This window comes from Triticum urartu, chromosome 3A (assembly GCF_056163025.1).
Source record: "Triticum urartu cultivar PI428250 chromosome 3A, HENAU_Tu73, whole genome shotgun sequence".
In the NCBI taxonomy this organism is placed as follows: domain Eukaryota; kingdom Viridiplantae; phylum Streptophyta; class Magnoliopsida; order Poales; family Poaceae; genus Triticum; species Triticum urartu.
In genome coordinates, this window is record NC_141875.1 from 649,880,536 (window position 1) to 649,902,313 (window position 21,778).

The window sequence follows — 21,778 nt, forward strand, 5'->3', positions numbered from 1 at the left end:
ATAAGATCGTAGAAACTTTATTTTCTTGTTACGATGATTTTCAACTTCACTCTGAAATTCTTTGAACTTTTCAAATGTTTCAGACTTATGCTTCATTAAGTAGATATACCCATATCTGCTTAAATCATCTGTGAAGGTGAGAAAATAATGATATCCGCCACGAGCCTCAACATTCATCGGACCACATACATCTGTATGTATGATTTCCAACAAATATGTTGCTTTCTCCAAAGTTCCGGAGAATGGTGTTTTAGTCATCTTGCCCATGAGGCACGGTTCGCAAGTACCAAGTGATTCATAATCAAGTGGTTCCAAAAGTCCATCAGTATGGAGTTTCTTCATGCGCTTTACACCGATAGGACCTAAACGGCAGTGCCACAAATAAGTTGCACTATCATTATCAACTCTGCATCTTTTGGCTTCAACATTATGAATATGTGTATCACTACTATTGAGATTCATCAAAAATAGACCACTCTTCAAGGGTGCATGACCATAAAAGATATTACTCATATAAATAGAACAACCATTATTCTTTGATTTAAATGAATAACCGTCTCACATCAAACAAGATCCAGATATAATGTTCATGCTCAACGCTGGCACCAAATAACAATTCTTTAGGTCTAATACTAATCCCGAAGGTAGATGTAGAGGTAGCGTGCCGACCGCGATCACATCGACTTTGGAACCATTTCCCACGCGCATCGTCACCTCGTCCTTTGCCAGTGTTTGCTTAATCCGTAGTCCCTATTTCGAGTTGCAAATATTAGCAACAGAACCAGTATCAAATACCCAGGTGCTACTGCGAGCTCTAGTAAGGTACACATCAATAACATGTATATCGCATATCCCTCTGTTCACCTTGCCATCCTTCTTATCCGCCAAATACTTGGGGCAGTTCCGCTTCCAGTGACCAGTCTGCTTGCAGTAGAAGCACTCAGTTTCAGGCTTAGGTGCAGGCTTGGGTTTCTTCTTCTGAGCAGCAACTCGCTTGTTGTTCTTCTTGAAGTTCTCCTTCTTCTTCCCTTTACCCTTTTTCTTGAAACTGGTGGTCTTATTGACCATCAACACTTGATGCTCCTTCTTGATTTCTACCTCTGCTGCCTTTAGCATTGCGAAGAGCTCGGGAATTGTCTTATCCATCCCTTGCATATTATAGTTCATCATGAAGCTCTTGTAGCTTGGTGGAAGTGATTGTAGAACTCTGTCAATGACACTATTAACCGGAAGATTAACTCCCAGCTGAGTCAAGTGATTATGGTACCCAGGCATTCTGAGTATATGTTCACTGACAGAACTATTCTCCTCCATCTTGCAGCTGTAGAACTTATTGGAGACTTCATATCTCTCAATCCGAGCATTTGCTTGAAATATTAACTTCAACTCCTGGAACATCTCATATGCTCCATGACGTTCAAAACATCGTTGAAGTCCCGGTTCTAAGCCGTAAAGCATGGCACACTGAACTATCGAGTAGTCATCAGCTTTGCTCTGCCAGACGTTCTTAACGTCGTCAGTTGCATCAGCAGCAGGCCTGGCACTCAGCGGTGCTTCCAGGACGTAATTCTTCTGAGCAGCAATGAGGATAATCCTCAAGTTACGGACCCAGTCCGTGTAATTGCTACCATCATCTTTCAACTTTGCTTTCTCAAGGTACGCATTAAAATTCAATGGAACAACAGCACGGGCCATCTATTCACAATCAAACATAGACAAGCAAGATACTATCAGGTATTAAGTTCATGATAAATTTAAGTTCAATTAATCATATTACTTAAGAACTCCCACTTAGAAAGACATCCCTCTAATCTTCTAAGTGATCACGTGATCCAAATCAACTAAACCATAACCAATCATCACGTGAAACGGAGTAGTTTTCAATGGTGAACATCACTATGTTGATCATATATACTATATGATTCATGCTCGACCTTTCGGTCTCAGTGTTCCGAGGCCATATCTGCATATGCTAGGCTCGTCAAGTTTAACCTGAGTATTCTGCGTGTGCAAAACTGGCTTGCACCCGTTGTAGATGGACGTAGAGCTTATCACACCCGATCATCACGTGGTGTCTGGGCACGACGAACTTTGGCAACGGTGCATACTCAGGGAGAACACTTTTTATCTTGAAATTTAGTGAGAGATCATCTTATAATGCTACTGTCAATCAAAGCAAGATAAGATGCATAAAAGATAAACATCACATGCAATCAATATAAGTGATATGATATAGCCATCATCATCTTGTGCTTGTGATCTGCATCTCCGAAGCACCGTCATGATCACCATCATCACCGGCGCGACACCTTGATCTCCATAGTAGCATCGTTGTCGTCTCGCCAATCTTATGCTTCTACGACTATCGCTACCACTTAGTGATAAAGTAAAGCATTACAGGGCGATTGCATTGCATACAATAAAGCGACAACCATATGGCTCCTGCCAGTTGCCGATAACTCGGTTACAAAACATGATCATCTCATACAATAAAATTTAGCATCATGTCTTGACCATATCACATCACAACATGCCCTGCAAAAACAAGTTAGACGTCCTCTACTTTGTTGTTGCAAGTTTTTACGTGGCTGCTACGAGCTTAGCAAGAACCGTTCTTACCTATGCATCAAAACCACAACGGTAGTTTGTCAAGTTGGTGTTGTTTTAACCTTCGCAAGGACCGGGCGTAGCCACACTCAGTTCAACTAAAGTTGGAGAAATTGACACCCGCCAGCCACCTGTGTGCAAAGCACGTCGGTAGAACCAGTCTCGCGTAAGCGTACGCGTAATGTCGGTCCGGGCCGCTTCATCCAACAATACCGCCGAACCAAAGTATGACATGCTGGTAAGCAGTATGACTTATATCGCCCACAACTCACTTGTGTTCTACTCGTGCATATGACATCTACGCATAAAACCTGGCTCGGATGCCACTGTTGGGGAATGTAGTAATTTCAAAAAAATTCCTATGCACACGCAAGATCATGGTGATGCATAGCAACGAGACGGGAGAGTGTTGTCCACGTACCCTCATAGACCGAAAGCGGAAGCGTTAGCACAACGTGGTTGATGTAGTCGTACGTCTTCACGATCCGACCGATCAAGTACCGAACGTACGTCACCTCTGACTTCAGCACACATTCAGCCCGATGACGTCCCTCGAACTCCGATCCAGCCGAGTGTTGAGGGAGAGTTTTGTCAGCACGACGGCGTGGTGACGATGTTGATGTTCTACTGACGCAGGGCTTCACCTAAGCACTGCTATAGTAATATCGAGGTGGGCTATGGTGGAGGGGGCACCGCACACGGCTAAAAGATCAAACGATCAATTGTTGTGTCTATGGGGTGCCCCCATGCCCCGTATATAAAGGAGCAAGGGGGGTGCGGCCGGCCAGGGAGGAGGCGCGCCAGGGGGAGTCCTACTCCCACCCACCGGGAGTAGGATTCCCCCCTTTTCCTAGTTGGATTAGGACTTGGGAGGGGGAAAGAGTGGAGGAGAAGAAGGAAGGGGGCGCCGCCCCCCTCTCCTTGTCCTATTCGGACTGGGGGGAGGGGCGCGCGGCCCAGCCCTAGCCGCCTCTCCTCTCTTCCACCTAGGCCCACTAAGGCCCATTAAGTCCCCGGGGGGTTCCGGTAACCTCCCCGTACTTCGGTAAAATCCCGATTTCACCCGGAACATTTCCGATATCCAAACATAGGCTTCCAATATATCAATCTTCATGTCTCGACCATTTCGAGACTCCTCGTCATGTCCGTGATCACATCCGGGACTCCGAACAACCTTCGGTACATCAAAACATATAAACTCGTAATATAACTGTCATCAAAACATTAAGCATGCGGACCCTACGGGTTCAAGAACTATGTAGACATGACCGAGACACGTCTCCGGTCAATATCCAACAGCGGAACCTGGATGCTCATATTGGCTCCCACATATTCTACGAAGATCTTTATCGGTCAAACCGCATAACAACATACGTTGTTCCCTTTGTCATCAGTATGTTACTTGCCCGAGATTCGATCGTTGGTATCTCAATACCTAGTTCAATCTCGTTACCGGCAAGTCTCTTTACTCATTCTGTAATACATCATCCCGCAACTAACTCATTAGTAGCAATGCTTGCAAGGCTTAAGTGATGTGCATTACCGAGAGGGCCCAGAGATACCTCTCCGACATTCGGAGTGACAAATCCTAATCTCGAAATACGCCAACCCAACAAGTACCTTTGGAGACACCTGTAGAGCACCTTTATAATCACCCAGTTACGTTGTGACGTTTGGTAGCACACAAAGTGTTCCTCCGGTAAACGGGAGTTGCATAATCTCATAGTCATAGGAACATGTATAAGTCATGAAGAAAGCAATAGCAGAATACTAAACGATCGTGTGCTAAGACAACAGAATGGGTCAAGTCAATCACATCATTCTTCCTAATGATGTGAGCTCATTAATCAAATGACAACACTTTGTCTATGGTTAGGAAACATAACCATCTCTGATCAATGAGCTAGTCAAGTAGAGGCATACTAGTGACATATTTTTGTCTATGTATTCACACATGTATTATGTTTCCTGTTTAATACAATTCTAGTATGAATAATAAACAGTTATCATGATATAAGGAAATAAATAATAACTTTATTATTGCCTCTAAGGCATATTTCCTTCACAACTCCCTCTAAACTAGCAATGTGGGACTAAACTTTAGTTCCACCTCTTGCCTTGCACGAATGGGCTGCGTGGGCCTCTAGGATTTATTAAGAATTTCTGAAACTGCTATTGGGATAAGCCCAAAGTAGACAAAACTCCAACAATCCCCCACCAGATCCTAGAGGCACACAAAAATTGCCTTAGGTTCCAAAACACTGTTTTATATACCGGTACTGCAGTGGAGACTGTTAAGTTGAACTTCCACCTAGAACTCTATGCTACACTAGTAAGCAACTTGAATAGTGGACTGGGCCTTGAAGCCTGTATTTACAAGAAAGTGAGTGGGAGCACTACAGAATTTCTGATAAGTATATGTGAATGACATATTGTTGATCGAAAATAATGTAGAATTATTCTGCAAAGCATAAAGGAGTGTTTGAAAGGAGTTTTTCAAAGAAAGACCTCGGTGAAGTTGCTTACATATTGAGCATCAAGATCTATAGAGATAGATCAAGACGCTTGATAAGGTTTTTCAATAAATACATACCTTGACAAGATTTTGAAGTAGTTCAAAATGGAACAGTCAAAGAAAGAGTTTTCTTGCCTATGTTACAAGGTGTGAAATTGAGTAAGACTCAAAGCCCGACCACGGCAGAAGATAGAAAGAGAATGAATGTCATTCCCTATGCCTTGGTCATAGGTTCTATAAAGTATGCCATGCTGTGTACCAGATCTATTGTATACCCTACCACTGAGTTTGGCAAGGGAGTACAATAGTGATCTAGGAGTAGATCACTGGACAGCGGTCAAAATTATCCTTAGTGGAGTAAGGATATGTTTCTTGATTATGGAAGTGAAAAAAGGTTCGTCGTAAAGGGTTACGCCGATGCAAGTTTTGACACTAATCTAGATGAATCTAAGTCTCAATCTAGATACATATTGAAAGTGGGAGCAATTAGCTAGAGTAGCTCCGTGCAGAGCATTTTTGACATAAATATTTGCAAAATACTTACGGATCTGAATATAACAGACCCGGTGACTAAAATTATCTCACAAGCAAAACATGATCACACCTTAGTACTCTTTGGGTGTTAATCACATAGCGATGTGAACTAGATTACTGACTCTAGTAAACCCTTTGGGTGTTGGTCACATATCGATGTGGACTATGGGTGTTAATCACATGGTGATGTGAACTATTGCTATTAAATCACATGGCGATGTGAACTAGATTATTGACTCTAATTCACGGGAGTGGTATTGTGAATAGTAAGGATACTCTCCTCTCAGTTGACCAACAGCTTGTCTTCCACATCTAATTCACGGGATCTCCGATCACAAAGAATAGGTTACCACTGTGAACAACTCATATTGTGGGTCTCATACCCATATCCATCGATGCATTATCTATCACATTACGTCAAAGTGAAGGAAATATGCCCTAGAGGCAATAATAAAGTTATTATTTATTTCCTTATTTCATGATAAATGTTTATTATTCATGCTAGAATTGTATTAACCGGAAACATAATACATGTGTGAATACATAGACAAACAGAGTGTCACTAGTATGCCTCTACTTGACTAGCTCGTTAATCAAAGATGGTTATGTTTTCTAACCATGGACAAAGAGTTGTTATTTGATTAACGGGATCACATCATTAGTTGAATGATCTGATTGACATGACCCATTCCATTAGCTTAGCACCCGATCGTTTAGTATGTTGCTATTGCTTTCTTCATGACTTATACATGTTCCTATGACTATGAGATTATGCAACTCCCGTTTGCCGGAGGAACACTTTGTGTGCTACCAAACGTCACAACGTAACTGGGTGATTATAAAGGAGCTCTACAGGTGTCTCCAAAGGTACATGTTGGGTTGGCGTATTTCGAGATTAGGATTTGTCACTCCGATTGTCGGAGGAGTATCTCTGGGCCCTCTCGGTAATGCACATCACATAAGCCTTGCAAGCATTGCAACTAATGAGTTAGTTGCGAGATGATGTATTACGGAAAGAGTAAAGAGACTTGCCGGTAACGAGATTGAACTAGGTATTGAGATACCGACGATCGAATCTCGGGCAAGTAACATACCGATGACAAAGGGAACAACGTATGTTGTTATGCGGTCTGACCGATAAAGATCTTCGTAGAATATGTAGGAGCCAATATGAGCATCCAGGTTCCGCTATTGGTTATTGACCGGAGACGTGTCTCGGTCATGTCTACATTGTTCTCGAACCCGTAGGGTCCGCACGCTTAAGGTTTCGATGACAGTTATATTATGAGTTAATGAGTTTTGATGTACCGAAGGAGTTCGGAGTCCCGGATGAGATCGGGGACATGACGAGGAGTCTCGAAATGGTTGAGACATATAAATTGATATATTAGACGACTATATTCGTACATCGGAAAGGTTCCGAGTGATTCGGGTATTTTCGGAGGTACCGGGGAGTTACGGGAATACGAGGAAGAAGCAATGGGCCTTAATGGGCCTTAGTGGAAAGGACCAGGAGGTGGCGCGCGCCCCTCCCAAGCCCAGTCCGAATTGGACAAGGGGTTTGGGGCGCGGCCCCTCTCTCCCTTCCTTCCCCTCTTCCCCCCTTTCCCCCCTTCTCCTAGTTGGACTAGGAAAGGAGAAAACCTACTACAACTAGGAGTGGGAATCCTACTCCCTGGCGTGCCCCTCCTAGGGCCGGCCTCCTCCCCTTGATCCTTTATATACGGGGCATGGGGGCACCCCTAGAGACACAAGTTGATCCACGTGATCATATTCTTAGCCGTGTGCGGTGCCCCCTTCCACCATAATCCTCGATAATATTGTAGCGGTGCTTAGGCGAAGCCCTGCGACGGTAGTACATCAAGATCGTCACCACGCCGTCGTGCTGACGGAACTCTTCCCCGACACTTTGCTGGATCGGAGTCCGGGGATCGTCATCGAGCTGAACGTGTGCTAGAACTCGGAGGTGTCGTAGTTTCGGTGCTTGATCGGTCAAGCCGTGAAGACGTACGACTACATCAACCGCGTTGTGGTAATGCTTCCGCTGTCGGTCTACAAGGGTACGTAGATCACACTCTTTCCTCGTTGCTATGCATCACCATGATCTTGCGTGTGCGTAGGAAATTTTTAAAATTACTACGTTCCCCAACAGTGGTATCAGAGCCTAGGTTTTATGTGTTGATGTTATATGCACGAGTAGAACACAAGTGAGTTGTGGGCGATATAAGTCATACTGCTTACCAGCATGTCATACTTTGGTTCGGCGGTATTGTTGGACGAAGCGGCCCGGACCGACATTACGCGTACGCTTAAGCGAGACCGGTTCTACCGACTTGCTTTGCACAAAGGTGGCTAGCGGGTGACAGTTTCTCCAACTTTAGTTGAACCGAGTGTGGCTACGCCCGGTCCTTGCGAAGGTTAAAATAGCACCAACTTGACAAACTATCGTTGTGGTTTTGATGCGTAGGTAAGATTGGTTCTTGCTTAAGCCCGTAGCAGCCACGTAAAAGTTGCAACAACAAAGTAGAGGACGTCTAACTTGTTTTTGCAGGGCATGTTGTGATGTGATATGTTCAAGACATGATGCTAAATTTTATTGTATGAGATGATCATGTTTTGTAACCGAGTTATTGGCAACTGGCAGGAGCCATATGGTTGTCGCTTTATTGTATGCAATGCAATCGCGCAGTAATGCTTTACTTTATCACTAAGCGGTAGCGATAGTCGTGGAAGCATAAAATTGGCGAGACGACAACGATGCTACGATGGAGATCAAGGTGTCGCACCGGTGACGATGGTGATCACGACGGTGCTTCGAAGATGGAGATCACAAGCACAAGATGATGATGGCCATATCATATCACTTATATTGATTGCATGTGATGTTTATCTTTTATGCATCTTATCTTGCTTTGATTGACGGTAGCATTATAAGATGATCTCTCACTAATTATCAAGAAGTGTTCTCCCTGAGTATGCACCGTTGCGAAAGTTCTTCGTGCTGAGACACCACGTGATGATCGGGTGTGATAGGCTCTACGTTCAAATACAACGGGTGCAAAACAGTTGCACACGCAGAATACTCAGGTTATACTTGACGAGCCAAGCATATACAGATATGGCCTCGGAACACGGAGACCGAAAGGTCAAGCATGAATCATATAGCAGATATGATCAACATAGCGATGTTCACCAATGAAACTACTCCATCTCACGTGATGATCGGACATGGTTTAGTTGATTTGGATCACGTAATCACTTAGAGGATTAGAGGGATGTCTATCTAAGTGGGAGTTCTTAAGTAATTAATTTAACTTAAATTTATCATGAACTTAGTCCTGGTAGTATTTTGCAAATTATGTTGTAGATCAATAGCTCGCGTTGTTGCTTCCCTCTGTTTATTTTGATATGTTCCTAGAGAAAATTGTGTTGAAAGATGTTAGTAGCAATGATGCGGATTGGATCCGTGATCTGAGGTTTATCCTCATAGCTGCACAGAAGAATTATGTCCTTGATGCACCGCTAGGTGACGGACCTATTGCAGGAGCAGATGCAAACGTTATGAACGTTTGGCTAGCTCAATATGATGACTACTTGATAGTTTAGTGCACCATGCTTAATGGCTTAGAATCGGGACTTCAAAGATGTTTTGAACGTCATGGAGCATATGAGATGTTCCAGGAGTTGAAGTTAATATTTCAAGCAAATACCCGAGTTGAGAGATATGAAGTCTCCAACAAGTTCTATAGCTAAAAGATGGAGGAGAATCGCTCAACTAGTGAGCATGTGCTCAGATTGTCTGAGTACTACAATCACTTGAATCAAGTGGGAGTTAATCTTCCAGATAAGATAGTGATTGACAGAATTCTCTAGTCACCATCACCAAGTTAGTAGAACTTTGTGATGAACTATGATATGCAAGGGATAACGGAAACAATTCCCAAGCTCTTTGTAATGCGAAAATTGACGAAGGTAGAAATCGAGAAAAACATCAAGTGTTGATGGTAGACAAGACCACTAGTTTCAAGAAAAGGGCAGAGGAAAGAAGGGGAACTTCAAGAAGAACAGCAAGCAAGTTGCTGCTCAAGTGAAGAAGCCCAAGTCTGGTCCTAAGCCTGAGACTAAGTGTTTCTACTGCAAAGGGACTGGTCACTGGAAGCGGAACTACCCCAAGTGATTGGCAGATAAGAAGGATGGCAAAGTGAACATAAGTATATTTGATATACATGTTATTGATGTGTACTTTACTAGTGTTTATAGCAACCCCTCAGTATTTGATACTAGTTCAGTTGCTAAGATTAGTAACTCGAAACGGGAGTTGCAGAATAAACAGAGACTAGTTAAGGGTGAAGTGACGATGTGTGTTGGAAGTGGTTCCAAGATTGATATGATCATCACCGCACACTCCCTATACTTTCGGGATTAGTGTTGAACCTGAATAAGTGTTATTTGGTGTTTGCGTTGAGCATGAATATGATTTGATCATGTTTATTGTACTACGGTTATTCATTTAAGTAAGAGAATAAATTATTGTTCTGTTTACATGAATAAAACCTTATATGGTTACACACCCAATGAAAATAGTTCGTTGGATCTCGATCGTAGTGATACACATAATCATAATATTGAAACCAAAAGATGCAAAATTAATAATGATAGTGCAACTTATTTGTGGCACTGCCGTTTAGGTCATATTGGTGTAAAGCGCATGAAGAAACTCCATGCTAATGGGTTTTTGGAATCACTTGATTATGAATCAGTTGATGCTTGCGAACCATGCCTCATGGGCAAGATGACTAAAACGCCGTTCTCCGGAACTATGGAGCGAGCAACTGACTTATTGGAAATAATACATACTGATGTATGAGATCCGATGAGTGTTCAGGCTCGTGGCGGGTATCATTATTTTCTAACCTTCACAGATGATTTGAGCAGATATGGGTATATCTACTTAATGAAACACAAGTCTGAAATATTTGAAAAGTTCAAAGAATTTCAGAGTGAAGTGGAGAATCATCGTAACAAGAAAATAAAAGTTCTTACGATATGATCGCAGAGGTAAAATATTTGAGTTACGAGTCTGGCCTTCAGTTAAAACAATGTGAAATAGTTTCACTACTCACGCCACCTGGAACACCACAGCATAATGGTGTGTCCGAACATCATAATCGTACTTTATTAGATATGGTGCGATCTATGATGTCTCTTACCGATCTACCACTATCGTTTTGGGGTTATGCATTAAAGACAGCTGCATTCACGTTTAAAAGGGCACCATCTAAGTTCGTTGAGACGACACAATCTGAACTGTGGTTTGGCAAGAAACCAAAGTTGTCGTTTCTTAAATTTTGGGATTGTGATGCTTATATGAAAAAGTTTCATCCTGATAAGCTCAAACCCAAATCGGAGAAATATGTCTTCATAGGATACCCAAAGGAGACTATTGGGTACACCTTCTATCATAGATCCGAAGGCAAGACATTCGTTGCTAAGAATGGATCCTTTCTAGAGAAGGAGTTTCTCTTGAAAGAAGTGAGTGGGAGGAAAGTAGAACTTGATAAGGTAATTGTACCTTCTCCCTTATTGAAAAGTAGTTCATCACAAGAAATCTGTTCCTGTGACTACTACACCAATTAGTGAGGAAGACTAATGATGATGATCATGTAACTTCAGATCAAGTTAATACCGGATCTCGTAGGTAAACCAGAGTGAGATCCGCACCAGAGTGGTACGGTAATCCTGTTCTGGAAGCCATGTTACTAGACCATGACGAACTTACGAACTATGAGGAAGCGATGATGAGCCCAGATTCCGCAAAATGGCTTGAGGCCATGAAATTTGAGATGGGATCCATGTATGAGAACAAAGTATGGACTTTGGTTGACTTGCCCGATGATCAGCAAGCCATAGAAAATAAATGGATCTTCAAGAGGAAGACGGACGCTGATAGTAGTGTTACTATCTACAAAGCTAGAATTGTCGCAAAAGGTTTTCGACAAGTTCAAGGTGTTGACTACGATGAGAGTTTCTCACTCGTATCTGTGCTTAAATCTGTCCGAATCATGTTAGCAATTGCCGCATTTTATGAAATCTGGCAAATGGATAACAAAACTGCAATCCTTAATGGATTTCTTAAAGAAGAGTTGTATATGATGCAACCAGAAGTTTTTGTCAATCCTAAAGGTGTTAACAAAATATGCAAACTCCAGCGATCCATCTATGGACTGGTGTAAGCATCTCGGAGTTGGAAAATACGCTTTGATAAGTTGATCAAAGCATATAATTTTATACAGACTTGCGGTGAAGCCTGTATTTACAAGAAAGTGAGTGGGAGCACTACAACATTTCTGATAAGTATATCTGAATGACATATTGTTGATCGGAAATAATGTAGAATTATTCTACAAAGCATAAAGGAGTGTTTGAAAGGAGTTTTTCAAAGAAAGACCTCGGTGAAGTTGCTTACATATTGAGCATCAAGATCTATAGAGATAGATCAAGACGCTTGATAAGGTTTTTCAATAAATACATACCTTGACAAGATTTTGAAGTAGTTCAAAATGGAACAGTCAAAGAAAGAGTTTTCTTGCCTATGTTACAAGGTGTGAAATTGAGTAAGACTCAAAGCCCGACCACGGCAGAAGATAGAAAGAGAATGAATGTCATTCCCTATGCCTTGGTCATAGGTTCTATAAAGTATGCCATGCTGTGTACCAGATCTATTGTATACCCTACCACTGAGTTTGGCAAGGGAGTACAATAGTGATCTAGGAGTAGATCACTGGACAGCGGTCAAAATTATCCTTAGTGGAGTAAGGATATGTTTCTTGATTATGGAAGTGAAAAAAGGTTCGTCGTAAAGGGTTACGCCGATGCAAGTTTTGACACTAATCTAGATGAATTTAAGTCTCAATCTAGATACATATTGAAAGTGGGAGCAATTAGCTAGAGTAGCTCCGTGCAGAGCATTTTTGACATAAATATTTGCAAAATACTTACGGATCTGAATATAACAGACCCGGTGACTAAAATTATCTCACAAGCAAAACATGATCACACCTTAGTACTCTTTGGGTGTTAATCACATAGCGATGTGAACTAGATTACTGACTCTAGTAAACCCTTTGGGTGTTGGTCACATATCGATGTGGACTATGGGTGTTAATCACATGGTGATGTGAACTATTGCTATTAAATCACATGGCGATGTGAACTAGATTATTGACTCTAATTCACGGGAGTGGTATTGTGAATAGTAAGGATACTCTCCTCTCAGTTGACCAACAGCTTGTCTTCCACATCTAATTCACGAGATCTCCGATCACAAAGAATAGGTTACCACTGTGAACAACTCATATTGTGGGTCTCATACCCATATCCATCGATGCATTATCTATCACATTACGTCAAAGTGAAGGAAATATGCCCTAGAGGCAATAATAAAGTTATTATTTATTTCCTTATTTCATGATAAATGTTTATTATTCATGCTAGAATTGTATTAACCGGAAACATAATACATGTGTGAATACATAGACAAACAGAGTGTCACTAGTATGCCTCTACTTGACTAGCTCGTTAATCAAAGATGGTTATGTTTTCTAACCATGGACAAAGAGTTGTTATTTGATTAACGGGATCACATCATTAGTTGAATGATCTGATTGACATGACCCATTCCATTAGCTTAGCACCCGATCGTTTAGTATGTTGCTATTGCTTTCTTCATGACTTATACATGTTCCTATGACTATGAGATTATGCAACTCCCGTTTGCCGGAGGAACACTTTGTGTGCTACCAAACGTCACAACGTAACTGGGTGATTATAAAGGAGCTCTACAGGTGTCTCCAAAGGTACATGTTGGGTTGGCGTATTTCGAGATTAGGATTTGTCACTCCGATTGTCGGAGGAGTATCTCTGGGCCCTCTCGGTAATGCACATCACATAAGCCTTGCAAGCATTGCAACTAATGAGTTAGTTGCGAGATGATGTATTACGGAAAGAGTAAAGAGACTTGCCGGTAACGAGATTGAACTAGGTATTGAGATACCGACGATCGAATCTCGGGCAAGTAACATACCGATGACAAAGGGAACAACGTATGTTGTTATGCGGTCTGACCGATAAAGATCTTCGTAGAATATGTAGGAGCCAATATGAGCATCCAGGTTCCGCTATTGGTTATTGACCGGAGACGTGTCTCGGTCATGTCTACATTGTTCTCGAACCCGTAGGGTCCGCACGCTTAAGGTTTCGATGACAGTTATATTATGAGTTAATGAGTTTTGATGTACCGAAGGAGTTCGGAGTCCCGGATGAGATCGGGGACATGACGAGGAGTCTCGAAATGGTTGAGACATATAAATTGATATATTAGACGACTATATTCGTACATCGGAAAGGTTCCGAGTGATTCGGGTATTTTCGGAGGTACCGGGGAGTTACGGGAATACGAGGAAGAAGCAATGGGCCTTAATGGGCCTTAGTGGAAAGGACCAGGAGGTGGCGCGCGCCCCTCCCAAGCCCAGTCCGAATTGGACAAGGGGTTTGGGGCGCGGCCCCTCTCTCCCTTCCTTCCCCTCTTCCCCCCTTTCCCCCCTTCTCCTAGTTGGACTAGGAAAGGAGAAAACCTACTACAACTAGGAGTGGGAATCCTACTCCCTGGCGCGCCCCTCCTAGGGTCGGCCTCCTCCCCTTGATCCTTTATATACGGGGGCAGGGGGCACCCCTAGAGACACAAGTTGATCCACGTGATCATATTCTTAGCCGTGTGCGGTGCCCCCTTCCACCATAATCCTCGATAATATTGTAGCGGTGCTTAGGCGAAGCCCTGCGACGGTAGTACATCAAGATCGTCACCACGCCGTCGTGCTGACGGAACTCTTCCCCGACACTTTGCTGGATCGGAGTCCGGGGATCGTCATCGAGCTGAACGTGTGCTAGAACTCGGAGGTGTCGTAGTTTCGGTGCTTGATCGGTCAAGCCGTGAAGACGTACGACTACATCAACCGCGTTGTGGTAATGCTTCCGCTGTCGGTCTACAAGGGTACGTAGATCACACTCTTCCCTCGTTGCTATGCATCACCATGATCTTGCGTGTGCGTAGGAAATTTTTGAAATTACTACGTTCCCCAACAGAAAGACCCTTAGTAAAAGGATCTGCCAGATTTTTAGACGTTTGGATATAATCCAATGCAATAACTCCGGAGTTTTTCATTTTTCTGACAGACTTTAACCTTCTCTAAACGTGTCTTGATGACTTCATGTTATCCTTTGAGCTGCTCACTTTCATGATCACAGTTTGATTGTCGCAGTTCATAAGGATACCTGGTACAGGTTTCTCAACAACCAGCAAGTCATTCAAGAGACGACGAAGCCAATCTGCTTCGACCGTAGCTGTATCTAGTGTTGTAAGAAGTCATCGTCGGGGAAATAGTCGTCAGAGTCCGGGGCGTCCGTGACGAAGAAGTCAGTAGTCGTGCTGAGCGCTCCCCAAAAACCTTATCACCCTTCTCCCGTACAGGACTCAAAAGGTGCGGTTTCGGAGGCCTACTGTCCCGACCCGCGATGCACGCCGCAAGCAGGGATGGGGAAGAACGTAGCAGCAGCGCAGTGCTCAGGAACTTGTGGCGAGAGGAAGAAGAGGTTCTGGTGCGTCTCACTGGGAGGAGGGACCTTCCTTTTTTAGGCGCAAGAGAAGGAGGCAAGAGGGCAGCGACGGGAGGTGATACGAAGAGACAGAGATGAAGCAAACAACCAGCAGCCGAAGGGCTGCACCGTTCGCATTCAAACTCCACTTTCGCAAAAATCTTTTCAGCTTCCGTGTGACCTTTCTTATACCCGTAGTGCGTGGCAAAAATTTAGATATCAGCTCGGCTGATTCCCGCTTCGCGTCGCGTCGTGACGAGGCGAGGCGAGGCGAGGCGTGGCGAGGCGGGCGGCGGAGGAGGAGCGTGCGTGGATGCCCCTCTTGTTCGCATGCTCATACTAGTGGGGAAAGAACCTCCCTTATAAAGAGGTCCAACTCCCTCTAAACTAGCAATGTGGGACTAAACTTTAGTTCCACCTCTTGCCTTGCACGAATGGGCTGCGTGGGCCTCTAGGATTTATTAGGAATTTCTCAAACTGCTATTGGGCTAGGCCCAAAGTAGACAAAATTCCAGCAATCCCCCACCAGATCCCAGAGGCACACAAAAATTGCCCTGGGTTCCAAAACACTGTTTTATATACCGATACTGCAGTGGAGACTGTTAAGTTGAACTTCCACCTAGAACTCTATGCTACACTAGTAAGCAACTTGAACAGTGGACTGGGCCTTGAACTGCAAGTTGTCTGCGAATCTAGCTTCACATAAAGCCTTGACCAATGCGTGGCTACCGTGGGTCTTCCCCGCGGGTGGAGCTTATGCGTCATACTCCGTTACCTTTCATGAGTTTATAGAGAGAACCCTACTCTCATAGATTGCGACGTTTGACAATCAGACTCATATAGGTGTGTTCTTCAAAAGATGTTCTGCAAGACAACATCACTGCTTAAATGAGCCACTTAGAACACATTAAGATATACATCAACCTGCCATGCAGATTAGGAGAGTATTGCATCTTCATGGAGTGGTATTATGAATAGTAAGGATACTCTCCTCTCAGTTGACCAACAACTTGTCTTCCACATCTAATTCACGGGATCTCTGATCAAAAAGAATAGGTTACCACTGTGAACAACTCATATTGTGGGTCTCATACCCATCTCCCTCGATGCATTATCTATCACATTACGTGAAAGACCCTTAGTAAAAGATCTGCCAGATTTTTAGACGTTTGGATATAATCCAATGCAATAACTCCGGAGTTTTTTATTTTTCTGACAGACTTTAATCTTCTCTGAACGTGTCTTGATGACTTCATGTTATCCTTTGAGCTGCTCACTTTCGTGATCACAGTTTGGTTGTCGCAGTTCATAAGGATACCCGGTACAGGTTTCTCAACAACCGACAAGTCATTCAAGAGCCGACGAAGCCAATCTGCTTCGACCGTAGCTGTATCTAGTGATGTAAGAAGTCGTCGTCGGGAAGTAGTCGTCGGAGTCCGGGGCGTCTGTGACGAAGAAGTCAGTAGTTGTGCTGAACGTTCCCCAAAAACCTTATCACCCTTCTCCCGTACAGGACTCAAAAGTGCGGTTTCGGAGGCCTACTGTCCCGACCCACGGTGCACGCCGCAAGCAGGGATGGGGAAGAACGTAGCAGCAGCGCAGTGCTCAGGAACTTGTGGCGAGAGGAAGAAGAGGTTCTGGTGCGTCTCTCTGGGAGGAGGGACCTCCCTTTTGTAGGCACAAGAGAAGGAGGCGAGAGGGCAGCGACGGGAGGTGAGACGAAGAGACAGAGATGAAGCAAACAGCCAGCAGCCGAAGGGCTGCACCATTCGCATTCGAACTCCAGTTTCGCAAAAATCTTTTCAGCTTCCATGTGACCTTTCGTATACCCGTAGTGCGTGGCAAAAATTTAGACATCAGCTCGGCTCATTCCCGCACCGCGCCGCGCCGCGCCGCGTCGTGACGAGGCGAGGCGTGGCGTGGCGAGGCGGGCGGCGGAGGAGGAGCGCGCGTGGATGCCCCTCTTGTTCTCATGCTCATACTAGTGGGGAAAGAAACTCCCTTATAAAGAGGTCCAACTCCCTCTAAACTAGCAATGTGGGACTAAACTTTAGTTTCACCTCTTGCCTTGCACGAATGGGCTATGTGGGCCTCTAGGATTTATTAAGAATTTCTGAAACTGCTATTGGGCTAGGCCCAAAGTAGACAAAATTCCAGCAATCCCCCACCAGATCCCAGTGGCACACAAAAATTGCCTTTGGTTCCAAAACATTGTTTTATATACCGGTACTGCAGTGGAGACTGTTAAGTTGAACTTCCACCTAGAACTCTATGCTACACTAGTAAGCAACTTGAACAGTGGACTGGGCCTTGAACTGCAAGTTTTCTGTGAATCTAGCTTCACATAAAGCCTTGACCGATACGTGGCTACCGTGGGTCTTCCCCGCGGGTGGAGCTTATGCGTCATACTCCATGACCTTTCATGAGTTTACTAGAGAGAACCCTACTCTCATAGATTGCGACGTTTGACAATCAGACTCATATAGGTGTGTTCTTCAAAATATGTTCTGCAGGACAACATCTCTGCTTAAATGAGCCACTTAGAACACATTAAGATATACATCAACCTGCCATGCAGATTAGGAGAGTATTGCATCTTCATGGAGTGGTATTGTGAATAGTAAGGATACTCTCCTCTCAGTTGACCAACAGCTTGTCTTCCGCATCTAATTCACGGGATCTCTGATCATAAAGAATAGGTTACCACTGTGAACAACTCATATTGTGGGTCTCATACCCATCTCCCTCGATGCATTATCTATCACATTACGTGAAAGACCCTTAGTAAAAGGATCTGCCAGATTTTTAGACGTTTGGATATAATTCGATGCAAAAACTCCGGAGTTTTTCATTTTTCTGACAGACTTTAACCTTCTCTGAACGTGTCTTGATGACTTCATGTTATCCTTTGAGCTGCTCACTTTCGTGATCACACTTTGGTTGTCGTAGTTCATAGGATACCCGGTACAGTTTTCTCAACAACCGACAAGTCATTCAAGAGCCAACGAAGCCAATCTGCTTCGACCGTTGCTGTATCTAGTGCGTAAGAAGTCGTCGTCGGGAAAGTAGTCGTCGGAGTCCGGGGCGTCCGTGACGAAGAAGTCAGTAGTCGCGCTGAGCGCTATTAAGAATTTCTGAAACTGTTATTGAGCTAGGCCTAAAGTAGACAAAATTCGAGCAGATGCAAGTAAGGCTTGTCACGTTCCAGAACCAGGAAAATGCGGCCGGGTGGTTGAGGTGGTTCATGGAGAGATCCAGCGCCTCAAGATTTGTGAGGTTACGCAAGCCTGCCGGCGGAAGTTGCCACTGGTCCGTGCTTGGAAGCGAGCAGGAAGAGAGATAGAGGATTCTGAGTGAAGGGAGCATGCTCACCGCCTGAGGCCAGTCTAGTGCTCTGCTCGTGTCGATCGAGCTCAGGCTGAGGTGCCGCAGCAATGGCAGACGCGCCAGCCACGAGAGGTCCGACGAGCGCAACAGCTGCGTGCCGAAGTCGCTTGAGAGGTCAAGGGAGCGCAGCCTCGAGAGGTTTCCCAGCTGCGGCGGGACCTCGCCGGAGATGCAGATGCCGGAGAGGTTGAGGTAGCGCAGGCTCCGGAGGCCGCCCAAGAACGCCGGTAGGGCGGCGTCGAGGTAGTTCCGGCTGAGGTCCAGGTGCCGCAGCCGCGAGAGGGAGAGGAGCGAGGGGCTTATCCGGCCGACGAGCGCCCCCTCGTAGAACCCTCTGTCGTCGAGCTCGGCCCCGCCCGGCGCGTTCCGGAGGCTGAGCGCGAGCACGCGGTTACTGCACCGGTATGCCGCCATCGGCAGCAGTCTGATCCTCGTCGCCAGGAGGTGAGGAGCCCTCCGGGGTCGCTCGTGAGCCGTCCCTGAAGGTTAGCAGCGCGTCCCGCTCCTCAGGCACGCAGGTCGGCGGGCTGAGCGGCGCGGCGTGCGTGGCCAGGGCCAGGGAGAGGACGACGACGATGAGTAAGAATTTGCTGGCGGCGGGGTGGGTGGAAGTGGCCCGCATGGCGACCCGACTCCGGAGTCCGGAGCATTGGCGAGTAGATGAGCTTGATCAATCGATCGGTGGTGGTAGAGATGATATGTGGTGTGTCGCACGCGGCACGCCTATGATGGTTGATGGAGACCAATTTCTCAGTGCCGACGTGCAGCCATCGTGAAGCCGCACTTTGACTTTGCCGGACCGGTGAACCCAGGCGTGCCGGTACAGCCGTACAGGGAGCCGTCGCCATGGTCTCTGCTCTCTGCTTGCCGCCGGTCTCCCGCTAGCTAGCTAGTGCCGGCAGATTGTGAGTCCTACCTGTATGTTTTTGTGCTGGCCGAATCCTACTTTCACAACGCAAATGTAATAAGGGAAGTGAAGCCACAGCACAACTGGGTACGTACTTATAAATACGGGAAAATTTGTAATGAATATGGAAGTCAGGATGGCCGAGTGGTCTAAGGCGCCAGACTCAAGTTCTGGTCCTCTTACGAGGGCGTGGGTTCAAACCCCACTTCTGACATTTTTATTTTTTATTCCCTTTATTCTGCTTTATTTCACCATCTCTATACTTTTTTTTTGAAGCTTTCAGGCTTTTATTCCAGGTTAAGGCGTGGGTTCAAACCCCACTTCTGACATTTATTTTTTATTCCCTTTATTCTGCTTTATTTCACCATCTCTATACTTTTTTTTGAAGCTTTCAGGCTTTTATTCCAGGTTAAGGCATGTCATAGAGAGCAAAATGCAGGACTGCACGTTGAGATTAGTGATACACTCCATGGCAGGACAAGATCCCCTTCATGCCTAACACCTAAACAAGTGAAAAAAATACAAGCTCCAATATTACGAAGGTTGTAACCCTCTTGAGCTTGCCTATAGGCACCCTTATTGCTTGACCTACTAATCTTGAATATTCTAGGATCAGCTTCCTTATTGTGCTTGATGAAAGCATTAAGATATCCCTGATGGTCCAGTGGCCAGGGTAATTTTCAAGGTATCGCCTCGCCACAGTTTCTATCAGAACCTGATTATCTATTAAGAATTAGGCCTATGAAGATGAAGCGCCTTGGCAATTTGGGCACCCAGCTCCAAAGCTCTAGCTTCTGCCTGGATAACAAAAGTAGCCTTAGATGGCGCAGCAATGAAAATCGCCTCATGTTGCCCTCTCGCATGTTTGTAGACAAAGATGCCTATACCTGTATGTTGTTATAACCTCGTATAATTAGAGTTATCAGACAAAGAAATATCTTTTCAAGCAGCATCAGTAAAGACATTTGGCCCCTCCTTGAATCTGTTCATCTCAATCTGCAAAGAAAACTTCCCTGGTGGTAAGCTATCATTGACTCCTCTTTTTACCTCCCTGAGATCTATACTCCAATTCTTGCTCTTTCAACATAGCAGCTATCATTGACTCCTCTTTTTTCCTCTCTGAGATCTGTACTCCAGTTCTTGCTCTTTCAACATAGCCTTGGCTGCATTGATAACCTACAACACTTTCCACTCTCTTCTTGTTGAAAGCAATATCATTTCTTGCCTTTCCAGATGTTCCATTAGATAAGAAATATGATAGCCAAAGAGTTTGATCTTGATAGGTTGTTGATATAGTGTTAATGACTTCAAGAATAAGATTTTGGTCCGTGGAAAGCAAGTATCAATTCTGATAGCAAGGGGAGATAGAAACCAAAATGATCTAACAAATTCCCAGGAAAATAACAAATGAATATCATCCTTCAACTGCCCACATCTTTTACAGAAAGGCTGAATATGAGATGATCTTGAAGCAGCTCTAGGAAGAGCCGGTCGAAGTAACCTCCACGCAAATGTCTGAATTCTAGGAGGCAAAACTTATCCTTCCATATAACCTATAACAGATTCTTCACAGATCTATACTCCAATTCTTGCTCTTTCAACATAGCAGCTATCATTGACTCCTCTTTTTTCCTCCCTGAGATCTGTACTCCAGTTCTTGCTCTTTCAACATAGCCTTGGCTGCATTGATAACCTACAACACTTTCCACTCTCTTCTTGTTGAAAGCAATATCATTTCTTGCCTTTCCATATGTTCCATTAGATAAGAAATATGATAGCCAAAGAGTTTGATCTTGATAAGTTGTTGATATAGTGTTAATGACTTCAAGAATAAGATTTTGGTCCGTGGAAAGCAAGTATCAATTCTGATAGCAAGGGGAGATAGAAACCAAAATGATCTAACAAATTCCCAGGAAAATAACAAATGAATATCATCCTTCAACTGTCCACATCTTTTACAGAAAGGCTGAATATGAGATGATCTTGAAGCAGCTCTAGGAAGAGCCAGTCGAAGTAACCTCCACGCAAAGGTCTGAATTCTAGGAGGCAAAACTTATCCTTCCACATAACCTATAACAGATTCTTCACAGTGGTGTGAAACTAGTATTTTGAATTTGACTGTTAGGGGACAAAACAGGCCCAAAATTATGGTACTCACTTTTAGTAGTGCAAACACC

The 21,778-nt window shown here is 44.3% G+C and overlaps 1 non-coding gene and 1 pseudogene across 1 annotated transcript; one reads left to right on the forward strand and one right to left on the reverse strand.

Moving 5' to 3' along the window:
- Positions 1-19,316, reverse strand: part of LOC125549023 (receptor-like protein EIX2) — a 114,604-nt pseudogene extending 95,288 nt beyond the window's left edge.
- A 415-nt stretch (positions 19,317-19,731) lies between these two features.
- On the forward strand, positions 19,732-19,815 carry TRNAL-CAA (transfer RNA leucine (anticodon CAA)). Its single transcript has one exon. It is a non-coding gene; the product is annotated as a tRNA-Leu (tRNA).
- The last annotated feature ends 1,963 nt before the right edge of the window (positions 19,816-21,778 follow it).